This window comes from Bombina bombina, chromosome 4 (genome assembly GCF_027579735.1).
Source record: "Bombina bombina isolate aBomBom1 chromosome 4, aBomBom1.pri, whole genome shotgun sequence".
Lineage (NCBI taxonomy): Eukaryota > Metazoa > Chordata > Amphibia > Anura > Bombinatoridae > Bombina > Bombina bombina.
This window is the reverse complement of record NC_069502.1, coordinates 1,078,530,758-1,078,543,839: the sequence shown is the minus strand read 5'-3', so window position 1 is coordinate 1,078,543,839 and position 13,082 is coordinate 1,078,530,758. Positions and strand designations below refer to the sequence as shown.

The following is a 13,082-nucleotide window of genomic DNA, read 5'->3' as shown; positions in this document are numbered from 1 at the left end:
ATCTGTCCTCTAGGAGTTATTGTCTCGATGCCTATCGCAGTGAGAGGTTTGGGATACTATTCAAACCTTTTCATGGTCCCTAAGAAGGAGGGAACTTTCTGTCTAATTCTGGACTTTAAGGCCTAGATTTGGAGTTCGGCGGTAGCCGTCAAAACCAGCGTTAGAGGCTCCTAACGCTGGTTTTAGGCTACCGCCGGCATTTGGAGTCAGTGATTAAAGGGTCTAACGCTCACTTTTCAGCCGCGACTTTTCCATACCGCAGATCCCCCTACGCCATTTGCGTATCCTATCTTTTCAATGGGATCTTTCTAACGCCGGTATTTAGAGTCGTTTCTGAAGTGAGCGTTAGAGCTCTAACGACAAAACTCCAGCCGCCTGAAAATAGCAGGAGTTAAGAGCTTTCTGGCTAACGCCGGTTTATAAAGCTCTTAACTACTGTACCCTAAAGTACACTAACACCCATAAACTACCTATGTACCCCTAAACCGAGGTCCCCCCACATCGCCGCCACTCGATTAAAATTTTTAACCCCTAATCTGCCGACCGCCACCTACGTTATACTTATGTACCCCTAATCTGCTGCCCCTAACCCCACCGACCCCTATATTATATTTATTAACCCCTAACTTGCCCCCCACAATGTCGCCGCCAGCTACTTAAAATAATTAACCCCTAATCTTCCGACCGCAAATCGCCGCCACCTACGTTATCCCTATGTACCCCTAATCTGCTGCCCTAACATCGCCGACCCCTATATTATATTTATTAACCCCTAATCTGCCCCCCTCAACGTCGCCGACACCTGCCTACACTTATTAACCCCTAATCTGCCGAGCGGACCTGAGCGCTACTATAATAAAGTTATGAACCCCTAACCCGCCTCACTAACCCTATCATAAATAGTATTAACCCCTAATCTGCCCTCCCTAACATCGCCGACACCTAACTTCAATTATTAACCCCTAATCTGCCGAGCGGAGCTCACCGCTATTCTAATAAATTGATTAACCCCTAAAGCTAAGTCTAACCCTAACACTAACACCCCCCTAAGTTAAATATAATTTTTATCTAACGAAATAAATTAACTCTTATTAAATAAATGATTCCTATTTAAAGCTAAATACTTACCTGTAAAATAAACCCTAATATAGCTACAATATAAATTATAATTATATTATAGCTATTTTAGGATTAATATTTATTTTACAGGCAACTTTGTAATTATTTTAACCAGGTACAATAGCTATTAAATAGTTAAGAACTATTTAATAGTTACCTAGTTAAAATAATAACAAATTTACCTGTAAAATAAATCCTAACCTAAGATATAATTAAACCTAACACTATACTATCAATAAAATAATTAAATAAACTACCTACAATTACCTACAATTAACCTAACACTACACTATCAATAAATTAATTAAACACAATTCCTACAAATAAATACAATTAAATAAACTAGCTAAAGTACAAAAAATAAAAAAGAACTAAGTTACAGAAAATAAAAAAATATTTACAAACATAAGAAAAATATTACAACAATTTTAAACTAATTACACCTACTCTAAGCCCCCTAATAAAATAACAAAGCCCCCCAAAATAAAAAATTCCCTACCCTATTCTAAATTTAAAAAGTTACAAGCTCTTTTACCTTACCAGCCCTGAACAGGGCCCTTTGCGGGGCATGCCCCAAGAATTTCAGCTCTTTTGCCTGTAAAAGAATAAATACAATACCCCCCCCCCAACATTACAACCCACCACCCACATACCCCTAATCTAACCCAAACCCCCCTTAAATAAACCTAACACTAAGCCCCTGAAGATCTTCCTACCTTGTCTTCACCATCCAGGTTCACCGATCCGTCCTGAAGAGCTCCTCCGATGTCCTGATCCAAGCCCAAGCGGGGGCTGAAGAGGTCCATGATCCGGTCAAAGTCTTCATCCAAGCGGGGCAGAAGAGGATCTTCCATCCGATTGAAGTCATCATCCAGGCGGCATCTTCTATGGTCTTCCATCCGGAGCGAAGCGGCAGGATCCTGAAGACCTCCAGCGCGGAACATCCATCCGGACCGACGACTGAACGACGAATGACTGTTCCTTTAAGGGACGTCATCCAAGATGGCGTCCCTCGAATTCCGATTGGCTGATAGGATTCTATCAGCCAATCGGAATTAAGGTAGGAATTTTCTGATTGGCTGATGGAATCAGCCAATCAGAATCAAGTTCAATCCGATTGGCTGATCCAATCAGCCAATCAGATTGAGCTCGCATTCTATTGGCTGTTCCGATCAGCCAATAGAATGCGAGCTCAATCTGATTGGCTGATTGGATCGGCCAATCGGATTGAACTAGATTCTGATTGGCTGATTCCATCAGCCAATCAGAAAATTCCTACCTTAATTCCGATTGGCTGATAGAATCCTATCAGCCAATCGGAATTCGAGGGACGCCATCTTGGATGACGTCCCTTAAAGGAACAGTCATTCGTCGTTCAGTCGTCGGTCCGGATGGATGTTCCGCGCTGGAGGTCTTCAGGATCCTGCCGCTTCGCTCCGGATGGAAGACCATAGAAGATGCCACCTGGATGATGACTTCAATCGGATGGAAGATCCTCTTCTGCCCCGCTTGGATGAAGACTTTGACCGGATCATGGACCTCTTCAGCCCCCACTTGGGCTTAAATCAGGACATCGGAGGAGCTCTTCAGGACGGATCGGTGAACCTGGATGGTGAAGACAAGGTAGGAAGATCTTCAGGGGCTTAGTGTTAGGTTTATTTAAGGGGGGTTTGGGTTAGATTAGGGGTATGTGGGTGGTGGGTTGTAATGTTGGGGGGGGGGTATTGTATTTATTCTTTTACAGGCAAAAGAGCTGAAATTCTTGGGGCATGCCCTGCAAAGGGCCCTGTTCAGGGCTGGTAAGGTAAAAGAGCTTGTAACTTTTTTAATTTAGAATAGGGTAGGGAATTTTTTATTTTGGGGGGCTTTGTTATTTTATTAGGGGGCTTAGAGTAGGTGTAATTAGTTTAAAATTGTTGTAATATTTTTCTTATGTTTGTAAATATTTTTTTATTTTCTGTAACTTAGTTCTTTTTTATTTTTTGTACTTTAGCTAGTTTATTTAATTGTATTTATTTGTAGGAATTGTGTTTAATTAATTTATTGATAGTGTAGTGTTAGGTTAATTGTAGGTAATTGTAGGTAGTTTATTTAATTATTTTATTGATAGTATAGTGTTAGGTTTAATTATATCTTAGGTTAGGATTTATTTTACAGGTAAATTTGTTATTATTTTAACTAGGTAACTATTAAATAGTTCTTAACTATTTAATAGCTATTGTACCTGGTTAAAATAATTACAAAGTTGCCTGTAAAATAAATATTAATCCTAAAATAGCTATAATATAATTATAATTTATATTGTAGCTATATTAGGGTTTATTTTACAGGTAAGTATTTAGCTTTAAATAGGAATCATTTATTTAATAAGAGTTAATTTATTTCGTTAGATGTAAATTATATTTAAGTTAGGGGGGTGTTAGTGTTAGGGTTAGACTTAGCGTTAGGGGTTAATCCATTTATTAGAATAGCGGTGAGCTCCGCTCGGAAGATTAGGGGTTAATAATTGAAGGTAGGTGTCGGCGATGTTAGGGAGGGCAGATTAGGGGTTAATACTATTTATGATAGGGTTAGTGAGGCGGATTAGGGGTTAATAACTTTATTATAGTAGCGCTCAGGTCCGCTCGGCAGATTAGGGGTTAATAAGTGTAGGCAGGTGTCGGCGACGTTGAGGGGGGCAGATTAGGGGTTAATAAATATAATATAGGGTCGGCGATGTTAGGGCAGCAGATTAGGGGTACATAGGGATAACGTAGGTTGCGGCGGTTTACGGAGCGGCAGATTAGGGGTTAAAAAAATATGCAGGGGTCAGCGATAGCGGGGGCGGCAGATTAGGGGTTAATAAGTGTAAGGTTAGGGGTGTTTAGACTCGGGGTACATGTTAGAGTGTTAGGTGCAGACGTAGGAAGTGTTTCCCCATAGGAAACAATGGGGCTGCGTTAGGAGCTGAACGCTGCTTTTTTGCAGGTGTTAGGTTTTTTTCCAGCTCAAACAGCCCCATTGTTTCCTATGGGAGAATCGTGCACGAGCACGTTTTTGAGGCCGGCCGCGTCCGTAAGCAACTCTGGTATCGAGAGTTGCATTTGCGGTAAAAATGCTCTACGCTCCTTTTTTGGAGCCTAACGCAGCATTTGTTTGAACTCTCGATACCAGAGTTAATTTTATGGTGCGGCCAGAAAAAAGCCCGTGGAGCGTTAACAGCCCTTTTACCGCCAAACTCCAAATTAAGGCCTAAGTGCTTAAGCAGGTTTTTAGATGTCCCCTCGTTTAAGATGGAGAAAATGAGGCCATTCTCCCCCTCATTTGAGAGGGGTAGTTTATGACCACGATAGATTCCTGGACCAGCACTTCCAGCTTATTGCTCTTCCGTTTGGTCTAGCTAAAGACATTTTTTGAAGAGTGGACCATTCGGAATATCTCCTCTGTCTTCTTCGATCCCATGGATGACAGATAATCTAGATAGAGTTCTCTTGTATCAAGTACCAGGGTAGAATTCTCGGGTACTATAATAGTCTCCATAGACATGAGAATATTTCTAACAGACCAGAGACGTTGCAAGCTAGCTTCAACATGTCTTGTCCTCCAGATCTCCTTAAGGCCATCTGTGGCTCGGTGTATGGAGGTGATTGGTCTCATGGTGTCCAGCTTGGACATCATTTCCTTTGCCAGGTTTCACCTCAGACTGTTGCAACTGCGCATGCTGAACTAGTGGAACGGCGATCATTCGGATCTGTCTCAACAGATTTCTCTGGACAACCAATTGGTAGAATCGCTCTCTTGGTGGTTTTGTCCGGATCACTTGTCCTGAGGGAAGTCCGTCTCAAGACCATCCTGGGTGATTGTGACTACGGTTGCGAGTCTGTCAGGTTGGGGAGCCATTTGGGGTGCCAGGAAGGCACAGGGCATCATGTCTCAGGAGGTAAAGCTCCTGATCTCATTTTGGATCTTCGGGCAATATACAATGCTCTGAAGGCTTGGCCTTTGCTGGGCTTGTCCCAGTTAATCAGATTCTAATCAAACAATATATCCTTGATGGCTTACATCAACCATCACGGGGAACGAGAAGCTCCATAGCTATGAGGGAAGTATCTCGGATTCTGGTGTGGGGGAGACCCGCATTTGTTCGCTGTCAGCGATCCACATTCCGGGTGTGTACAACTGGGAAGCGGATTTCCTCAGCAGTCAATCCTTTCATCCAGGAGAATGGTCTCTCCATCCCGAGTGTTTGAAGAGATTAGCAAGAGGAAGATCTTATAACGTCTCAATACCAAGCTACCCAGATAGGGGTCGAGGTACAGGGATCCTCAGGCGGAACTAACAGATACATTAATGGGGCCTTAAAGGTTCAATCCAATTTATCCTTTTCGACCGTTACCACTACTTCCTAGTGCAGACTGCGTGTAGTTTGAACGCTTAGTCCTAGCCAAGAGAGGATTCTCTGAGAGAGTTATTTTTACCCTCATTCAAGCTCGTAAGCTGGTTACTCATCGCATCTCTCATAAGGTGTGGAGGACCTACTTATTCTGTTCTCCAGGATGAACTGGAGAATGGCTTTTCTGCAAGTCCCCTGAAGGGACAGTTTTTGGCCCTGTCTGTGTTACTGCACAAGAGGTTTGCTGAGCTTCCAGATGTGCAGTCATTTGTTAAGTCTCTGCTTCTCTGCTGGGATTAGACCTGTGTTTAGATCTAAGGCTCCTCCTTGGAGTTTAAATCTTGTCCTTAAGGTTTTGCAACGGGCTCCGTTCGGAGTCTGTGCATGAAGTAGACATTAAATTGTTGTCTTGCAAGGTTCTTTTTCTACTGGCTATCGCTACTGCGTGCAGAGTCTCTGAGATTGCTGCCTTGCAGTGCGACCCTCCTTATCTGGTGTTTCATGCCAATAAGGCTGTTCTACGAACCAAGTTAGGTTTTCTTCCTAAGGTTGTGTCAATTCGCAACATCAATCAAGAGATTGTGGTTCCTGTCTTATGTCCTAATCCTTCTTCGTTGAAGGAACGTTTACAACGTATTTCTGGATGTGGTTTGTGCCTTGAAGTTCTATCTTCGGGCCACGAAGGAATTTAGACAAACCTCTTTCTCTGTTCGTTCTATTTTCTGGGAAGCGTAGGGGTCAGAGGGCCTCTTCGACTTCCTTATCTTTTTGTCTGAGGAGTGTCATCCGTTTAGCATAGAAACAACAGGACATAAGCCTCCTCTGAGGATTACGGCTCATTCTACGAGAGCAGTGGTTCCTCTTGGGCTTCTATGGATCCTATTTTGTAAGCAGCTATCTGGTTCTCCTTACATACTTTCTCAAAATTTTACAAGCCTTTAGCCTGTAACACAACGTCAGTACCGCACTCTTAAAAATTACGTTTTTTCATGGGATTCCCGTAGTGCCGGTATTACGAGTTTTGCGTTCTGGCTAAAAAGCGAGCATTACAGCCTAAAACGACAAGATCCATACCACCATCTAAAGTCAGTAGTTATGAGTTTTATGCTACAAAGCTGTAGCATAAGACTCATAACTAAAGTGTTAAAAAGTACACTAACACCCATAAACTACCTATTAACCCCTAAACCGAGGCCCTCCCGCATTGGAAACACTATAATAAACGTATTAACCCCTAATCTGCTGCTCCCGACATTGCCACCACTAATAAAATGTATTAACCCCTATTCTGCCGCTCCCCAACATCCTCACCACTATAATAAACCTATTAACCCCTTAACCGCCGCCCTCCCGCCTCACAAACACTATTGAAATATTATTAATCCCTAATCTGCCGTCCGCCCACACGAAATCACGAAAAATAACAAACAAATTATCAAAAATAAAAAAGAATTAAAGCTAATCTAATAGCCCTATCAAAATAAAAAAGCCCCCCCCCCAATAAAAAAACCCCTAGCCTACAATAAACTACCAATGGCCCTTAAAAGGGCCTTTTATTGGGCATTGCCCCAAAGATATCAGCTCTTTTACCTGTAAAAAAAATACAAAAACCCACCACCCAACCAACCCCCCCCCCCCCCAATAAAAAAACTATCTAAAATAACCTAAGCTAACCAATGCCCTGAAAAGGGCACTTGTATGGGCATTGCCCTTAAAAGGGCATTTAGCTCTTTTACATTGCCCAAACCCTAATCTAAAAAATAAAACACCTAAAAAACCCTTAAAAAAACCTAACACTAGCCCCAGATGATCCATTTACAGTTGTTGAAGTCTAGCTTGAAGGATCCATCCAGCCGGCGAAGTCATCATCCATGCGGCAAGAAGTCTTCATTCAGGCGGCCTCTTCGATCTTCATCCAGCCGGCGCGGAGCATCCTCTTCATACGGTCGCCGCTCTAAACTGATTCTTCAATGCAAGTGACGCAATCCAAGATGACGTCCCTTGCATTCCTATTGGCTGAAAGATTTCAATCGGCCAATAGGAATTAGAGCTGCTAAAATCCTATTGGCTGTTTCAATCAGCCAATAGGATTGAGCTCTTATTCTATAATTTAATAATTGTAATAATTGTAAATTTAATTTAGATCTATGTTACTTATTTTAAAATTAGGTGGTGTTAGGGTTATGGTTAGGGGTTAATAGTTTAATTTAGGTTGTTGCGATATGGGGGGCTTTCAGTTTAGGGGTTAATAGGTTTATTTAGTTAATAATTGTAAGTTTAATTTAGATCTAGTTTAATTATGTTAAAGTTAGGGGGTTAGGGTTACGTTTGGGTTAGGAGTTAATAGTTTCATTTAGGTTGTTGCGATGTGGGAGGCTGGCGGTTTAGGGGTTAATAGATTTATTTAGTGGTAGTGATGTGGGAGGCCAGAGATTTAGGGGTTAAAAGCTTTATTTAGGTGGCGGCGAAATCGGGAGCGGTGAAATAGGGGTTAATAACTTTAATATAGTTGTGGCGATGTTGGGATGCGGCGGAATAGGGGTTAATAACTTTAGTATAGTGGCGGCGATATTGGGAGTTGCAGATTAGGGGTTAATAACTGTAGGCAGGCGTTGGCGATGTCAGGGGCAGCAGATTAGGGGTGTTTAGACTTGGGGTTTATGTTAGGGTGTTAGGTTTAAACTGTATTTTCTTTTTCCCCATAGACATCAATGGGGAAGCGTTACAGAGCTTTTGTTTTCATGATCGCAGGTGTTAGACCTTTTTTTGCCGGCTCTCCCCATTGATGTCTATGGGGAAAGCGTGCACAAGCACGTCAAACCACTGCTGCTTTTGTGTGCGGTATGGAGTTCAACGCAGCCATATCGCCCGCACAATCCGGGTTTTTTTAAACTTGTAATGGCAGCGCTATAGGGGGTTAAATAACGCAACTTTTGTGGCGTTCTTTACTTTCCCTATAGCGCTCAAAACTCGTAATCTAGGTGATTTTTAGTATGATAATATGGACTTAAATAAATTCCAATTATGTCAAAATATTTAATAAGTGAGAAAGCTTGATTTATCCCTTGTGCCTTGACAGTTGTTCATATTGCATGTACAAAGACTTCTCTTGCCTTAGCAATTACTTAGGAAACGTCCTTTAGCGAATATAAGTTGGTATCTGTTTTAGCAGTTGGCTGATTTAAAGGCAGGAATTGTACAGTTAACTAAACAATCGATGAATGCTTAGGGCTTTACAAAGACCAATGCCCAAAAGTCAATACTATACTACTATGCACAGTTTAGCTTGAATAATAGAACTGGATCTAATAAAGTATATATCATGAACAAATAAAACATCCATAGACTGCAAATGTGAGGTAAGGCATCATATTAACTAAATTGAACCAAACTTATACCTATTTCAAGCGTGATAAAAGGACAGAACATTTCCTGAAATGTTACTGTTTATGTATATTCGTATCAATATGGGAGTTGATCCCAATCTTTCACTTGTTTTTGGCAGATAAAGATTTCTGAACAATGAATGGAATTGTCAGTGTGTTTTCTCCATTGATCACAATCTCAAAATGTTTCTGCTGTTAATACCTCTGAAGCCCAAAATTCCTATCTCTTAAAAACAACACAAAAACATTATCTACTTATTGATCCAATTTCTAAAATCTAAAAAAACAGATGGGCTGGAATAACAGTAAACAAAATGACGATTCAGTGGGTTTAACGATTACCTGACAGGTTGAAAGGCCTCTATGTTGACTGATCTTTTTTTATGGTGTGTAGTATTTCTAATTGGTGACATGTACAATTAACCTCTTGCTCACAAACCATATAGATATGTGCATGCCTTTTTAAAAGCTTTGAAAAGGGGCATTGTCGGTGTAGTGAACATATGTGTTTGTAGCGTTATTCTGCCCAAAACCAATATTACTTTCGAAAACATTTTGCGGTACTCAGTTATAAGTTATAAAGTGTTGTCTTATAGAATATGGTGTTTCCTGTTATATATGGATGAGTGAAATTGTGCTATGGTCATTAGGATCTCTTCATCTATGCAGTATAAGCTTGGATTTGTTTTAGAATAAAAAAAAATATTTATTTCTCTTGTAAGGTGTATCCAGTCCACGGATCATCCATTACTTGTGGGATATTCTCCTTTCCAACAGGAAGCTGCAAGAGGATCACTCACAGCAGAGCTGTCCATATAGCTCCTCCCCTAACTGCCACTACCAGTCATTCTCTTGCAGGTCTCGACAAAAAAGGAAGTAGTTAGAGAGATGTGGTGTTTATTTAGTTTATCTTCAATCAAAAGTTTGTTATTTTCAAATGGTACCAGAGTTGTACTATTTTAGCCTCAGGCAGAAAATAGAAGAAGAGTCTGCCTGTGGTCTTTGATGATCTTAGCAGGTTGTAACTAAGATCCATTGCTGTTCTCACACATAACTGAAGAGAGAGGTAACTTCAGCTGGGGGAATGGCGTCCAGGGTCTCCTGCTATGAGGTATGTGCAGTTTAAATTTTTCTAGAGAACGAATATGCTAGAAAATGCTGTTAATACCGGAGTTATTTAAGGTAAGCCTGATTAAAGTGATTTAATAACGACTTGTATCATGCTTGCTGTAAAAGGTAATATTCTTATTATTTTCTCACATTGCTGAAAAATAAAACGTTTGCTGGAAGTGTTTTAAACGTTTTTTTATACATATTGGTGATAAAACTTTATTGGGGCTCAGTTTTTTCCACATGGCTGGCTAGATTTTGCCTAGGGTTAGTTTTGTTAGGCCCTCTCACTGTGAATACAGCCACAGCAGAGCTGTGGCAGTTTGTTGTGATTGTTGAAAAACGTTTATATCGGGTTTTTTTATCCGCTTTTGAAACTAAGGGGTTAATCATCCATTTGCAAGTGGGTGCAATGCTCTGTTAGTCTATTATACACACTGTAAAAATTTCGTAAGATTTACTGCTTTTTATCACTGTTTTTCAATTTCTGACAAAATTTGTTTCTCTTAAAGGCACAGTACCGTTTTTATTTTTTGCTTGTTTACATTTATCAAAGTGTTTTCCAAGCTTGCTGGTCTCATTGCTAGTCTGTTTAAACATGATGACATAGAGGAAACTCCTTGTTCATTATGTTTAGAAGCCATTGTGGAACCCCCTCTTAGAATGTGTACCAAATGTACTGATTTTACTTTAAGTTATAAAGATCATATTCTGTCTTTAAAAGATTTATTACCAGAGGAAACTGACAAGGGGGAAGTTATGCCGACTAACTCGCCCCACGTGTCATAACCTTTGTCTCCCGCTCAAGGGACTCCCGCTCAAGAGGCGCCAAGTACATCTAGCGCGCCCATGGCATTTACTTTACAAGACATGGCGGCAGTTATGGATCATACCCTTACAGAGGTATTTTCCAAACTACCAGGGTTACAAGGAAAGTGAGACAGCTCTGGGACTAGAAAAAATACAGAGCACTCTGACGCTTTAGTAGCTATGTCTGATATCCCCTCACAATATGCAGAAGCTGAGGCAGGAGAGCTTCTTTCTGTGGGTGATTTTTCTGACTCAGGGAAGATGCTTCAACCTGATTCTGATATGTCTACATTTAAATTTAAGCTTGAACACCTCCGCGTGTTGCTCAGGGATGTTTTAGCTACTCTGGATGACTGTGACACCATTATAGTTCCAGAGAAATTGTGTAGATTAGATAAATACTATGCAGTGCCTGTTTACACTGATGTTTTTCCAATACCTAAAAGGTTTTCAGAAATTATTACTAAGGAATGGGATAGACCAGGTGTACCGTTCTCTGCACCTCCTATTTTTAAGAAAATATTTCCAATAGATGCCGCTACATGGGACTTATGGCAAACGGTCCCTAAGGTGGAGGGAGCAGTTTCTACCCTAGCTAAGCGTACAACTATCCCCGTCAAGGACAGTTGTGTTTTCCTAGATCCAATGGATAAAAAGTTAGATGGTTACCTTAAGAAAATGTTTATTCAACAAGGTTTTATTCTCCAGCCTCTTGCATGCATTGCCCCGGTCACTGCTGCTGCGCCCTTCTGGTTTGAGTCTCTGGAAGAGGCCTTACAGGTAGAAACCCCATTGGATGATATACTTGACAAGCTTAAAGCGCTTAAGCTAGCCAATTCATTTGTTTCTGATGCCGTTGTTCATTTAACCAAACTAACGGCTAAGAACTCAGGTTTTGCTATTCAGGCGCGTAGGGCGCTATGGCTTAAATCCTGGTCAGCTGACGTTACTTCAAAGTCTAAGCTTCTCAACATTCCCTTCAAGGGGCAGACCCTATTCGGGCCTGGACTGAAGGAGATCATTTCTGATATTACTGGAGGAAAAGGTCATGCCCTTCCTCAGGATAGGTCTAATAAATTAAGGACCAAACAAACTAATTTTCGTGCCTTTCGAAACTTTAAGACGAACGCGACATCAACTTCCTCTAATACAAAACAAGAGGGAAATTTTGCCCAGTCCAAGCCGGTCTGGAGACCTAACCAGGCCTGGAACAAAGGTAAGCAGGCCAAGAAGCCTGCTGCTGCCTCTAAGACAGCATGAAACATCAGCCCCCGATTCGGTAACGGATCTAGTAGGGGGCAGACTTTCTCTCTTCGCCCAGGCTTGGGCAAGAGATGTCCAGGATCCCTGGGCGTTGGAAATTGTGTCCCAGGGATATCTTCTGGACTTCAAAACCTCTCACAATTATCTGCAGACCAGATAAAGAGAGAGGCATTCTTACATTGTGTTCAAGACCTCCTAGTTATGGGAGTGATCCATCCAGTTCCAAAGGAGGAACAGGGGCAAGGCTTCTATTCAAATTTCTTTGTGGTTCCCAAGAAAGAGGGAACCTTCAGACCAATCTTAGATCTCAAGATCCTAAACAAATTTCTCAGGGTCCCATCTTTCAAGATGGAGACTATTCGAACCATCCTACCTATGATCCAGGAGGGTCAATACATGACTACCATGGACTTAAAGGATGCTTATCTTCACATTCCAATACACAAAGATCATCATTGGTTTCTCAGGTTCGCCTTCCTAGACAGGCATTACTAGTTTGTGGCTCTTCCCTTTGGGTTAGCTACGGCACCAAGAATCTTTACGAAGGTTCTGGGGTCACTTCTGGCGGTCCTAAGGCCGCGGGGCATAGCAGTAGCCCCTTACTTAGACGACATTCTGATACAGGCGTCGAATTTCCAAATTGCCAAGTCCCATACGGACATTGTTCTGGCATTCCTGAGGTCTCATGGGTGGAAAGTGAACGAAAAAAAGAGTTCTCTAACCCCTCTCACAAGAGTTTCCTTCCTGGGAACTCTGATAGATTCTGTAGAAATGAGGATTTACCTGACAGAGGACAGGTTGTCAAAACTTCTAAATTCCTGCCGTGTTCTTTATTATACTTCTCGCCCTTCGGTGGCTCAGTGTATGGAAGTAATCGGCTTAATGGTAGCGGCAATGGAAATAGTTCCATTTGCCCGCCTACATCTCAGACCACTGCAACTCTGCATGCTCAGTCAGTGGAATGGGGATTACACAGATTTGTCCCCTCTACTAAATCTGGATCAAGAGACCAGGGATTCTCT

The 13,082-nt window shown here is 41.5% G+C and overlaps 1 protein-coding gene across 1 annotated transcript in view; it reads left to right on the top strand.

Annotated features, from left to right (window-relative positions):
* The window catches only part of TTC7A (tetratricopeptide repeat domain 7A), a 1,159,252-nt gene that overhangs the window by 778,590 nt on the left and 367,580 nt on the right, over positions 1 to 13,082 (top strand). The window lies entirely within an intron of this gene.